The following is a 3,337-nucleotide window of genomic DNA, read 5'->3' as shown; positions in this document are numbered from 1 at the left end:
TTAAATACACTCATCTTTTTTAGAGAAAAGGATAGACCCCCGACTTTATAAATAAATCCACCAGCCAGAGTAGCACATCACCACATACTCTGATACAGGAAACCATAAATCCACTCTTAGCGCCAACATTGTTGGGTAAGAGATGAGTAGTATATGAAAATTATCCTGATAGCTTTGTCGTAGTAGGATCAGGAGATATCAGGATCCCATGTGATACGGCTTGTCTAAAAGATCGTAAGATCTTAGCTTACCATTTCACGTTGAAAAATTCAACTGAGACTTAGATTATGGCTGAAACTGCCATGGAGTCGATGTAACCAACCGCATCAAATCCTGCAGCTTTGTTTGCGTATTCCACACTGAAAGCCAGCTATACTTGTAGAACTTAATGTTACTGTCATGGTGCCTTTTTACACTGTCTGGGTTCATGCACTGCCCTCGAGATATATAAAGGAGAATATTGCTTAGTAGTGTTCGTAATTGTGAGGAGGCTCAAGGAAAACACGCTCTCTCCAGCAACAACAGTAACGGCTGATCTTCTAGCTTGTATTGATTCTCTCTAATCATCCGAACTCATTCCTGAGTCTGTCTAATACTTTGGATCTTGGAGAATGCTTGTTATGTTACCCGATGACGACCACCTCATGGTCAACAGGGAAACATCCAGGACACTAAATTTTCACGAGGGGGTTGAATTTTGGCACTAAAATCGATTTAGATCGCGGGTCAATACTCATTAAAATTCTTGCTGGAGCTTCCAAGGTGCCCAAAAACATGAAGAATACTAGTCGAAGTTTGAACTAGTAAACATAGAGATTTGTTAACAATGTAATGCCATATGTACAAATGTTATGGCAATTAGTTACTTAATTCATGAAGAGACTCGGTTTGATCCAATTTCACGCTCTCGATAACCAGCTGCACTAGTTCGCAAAGTCAGTGGCCATCATCCTCCTACTTTCGTCTCCAAACTCGGAACATCAAAACTAAACTGAATAATTCCTCAAATATTTATACCTTCAATCGACTTTAATATGGAGACATGCATATACATGAGGTGGTAAGTTCAGCGATGAAATAGACGGTACATGCCGAATAATTGCACGATATCAACTAGTACAACATCATCATTCGATATCTCGATCTATCTTGGTTCATAAATTGCCGGGGGCTTTCCTCCTTTTCAAAAAAAACGAAATTTCTGGGTTCATAAAAGAGCAAGAAAAACATTGGTTCTTAAAAGAGCAGAAAAGGATTTAGAAGTGCCACAATTTGAGAGATGAAATCTTCATGGGGGCACTCTAGTGGATTTGCTATGATAGGCTTGGAAGGCATGGGGAGCTCTCCTAGTGCAGAATCTTGTACTCTCGTAGTCTCACATTGCAAGAGATGTTCTCACGGATCCGGTCGATTTTTATGCCCCCCTGTTGGCATGGTGCATAGTCTAGTGGCAATGAAATTGCCACTCTGCTTGCGCCTCGATCTAGAAGGGCACACCCTTGGCAATAATGCTGATGGCATGGTGCATCTTGAAGCACAGCAGCACAATTATCTTCAATAATTCTCAACTCATCTTAGCTCTCCTACTTGATACAATCAAAATGGAAGCTAGACATTGGGCGATGGTGGGTGCGAGGGTTCAGGCTGCTTTTCTTCAATAGTGTGTAGCAATTAGAGGCATCCCTGTGCGTTGTCCTTCTTAGGGCTTCTACAAAGTGTTTTTCTTATTAATGCATCAAGACTAAAGATTTATACATTTTCTCAAAAAAAAACATAAAAGTTGTCTTGGAATTGTAGATGGGTTGTAACCAACACATGCAGCCCCATGTTGGACATATCTTCCAGCAGAGTTTGCATATACTGGTTCCTCTCGATGTCTCTGTCTGATCAATCCAAACTGAAATGTAAGGCATAGAAACATGTTCCGCCGAGATAAGATTGGCAAGAGTACATGAATGGATGACGTTGGACGATATGTTTTCTTACTCCAAATAATTTTGCAATTTCTATGTTTCTTAAATCATCCAGACTAATCATTAAATAATTTGTGTATGTCTGGAATAAAAAATCAATGTCGTTCTGAAACCATTACGTGTGGTCCCTTTCTTGCAGTAATCCATCAGTACATCTGACATTATTGGCCAATTAATATGCCTAAAGAAATATTTAATTAGCAACGAAATATTGTGGACATTGGTTGATACAAAATGTAAAGGCATACGATTTACATGAATGCATGCACACGCACAAGGCATTTGGTGTCGCTATGCTTTCTCATACTTCATAGAATTTGGAACTTCGGTGACCTAATGAATGGCCATTTGTACATGAGGTGGGGACAAATGTGTTGCATACTTTCAAATGCCCATCTCGGTGATTCATCAGGTTCTAAACTTGCTCCAAGAATGCCCACTCTTTTAAGACCAATTAAAACTAATGGTGATACCTAGTTATCTGAACTTGATGCCAAACCTTAGATCGCTAGAAGTGCAAACTTGAGGTGGAGCTCAAGGAAAATTGTGCTCTCTTTAGCCCAAATAACAATGCGTATTTTTGTAATTGTACTTGACTTTCTTAGATGGTTCCAACACATTTTAGAGTTAATGTAGCTTGGGTCTAAAAGGATGCATTCGGGATTATTCAATAAAAATGGTGAACTCTGGCCAGGACAAAAGAAAAATGTGAAAACATATTATACAGATGTCTAAATTCCACATGGTTAATTGCACGCACACAATGTAACAAAGTCTTTGTGGGGTGCATCCCAAGCTACCCAATAGCACTGCCATTAGCTCCTGGTTTGAACTAGTGAACCTATATGTAGTGTCGTTTGTACATGAGTGGTGACAATTTTTCTTAATTTGTAGAGAGGCTGTGAATTCGTCAACTGATTTGATCTCAGCTTTCGCTCACTTCATAATTAGAGTCGGAGTTACACCCAAAGGCATCTGCCATTTACCTCCTACTTTAGTGTGGAAATTTGGAAGTTGAGCTATAGATGACTAGAACATTTATGACTTCAATTGAATGGATAAGTACATGGTCATTTTGGGGTAAGTTTCACATTGAATTGGAGTTTCACATTGAATTGGATTGCCTGCGCAAAATAATTGCATGTGAACAAATAGTACATCCTCACTCCATAAAACAGCAAATGAAGCTTTCAAAATAGATGCAAGTTGAGAGATGAACAATTCATGGAGGGCTCCCCGGTGCCTTTGGTATGGTAGGCTTGGAAGGCATCAGTAGGTATTATGGTGCAGCAAGTACATTTTGGGTATTTTTTCGCTATTTTAACTTTTGAACTTTTTGATGAAAGTTCTTTTAAGCACTATGG

This window comes from Triticum aestivum, chromosome 5A (assembly GCF_018294505.1).
Source record: "Triticum aestivum cultivar Chinese Spring chromosome 5A, IWGSC CS RefSeq v2.1, whole genome shotgun sequence".
In the NCBI taxonomy this organism is placed as follows: Eukaryota; Viridiplantae; Streptophyta; class Magnoliopsida; order Poales; family Poaceae; genus Triticum; species Triticum aestivum.
The sequence above is the reverse complement of the archived record's forward strand: the minus strand, read 5'-3'. Positions refer to the sequence as shown.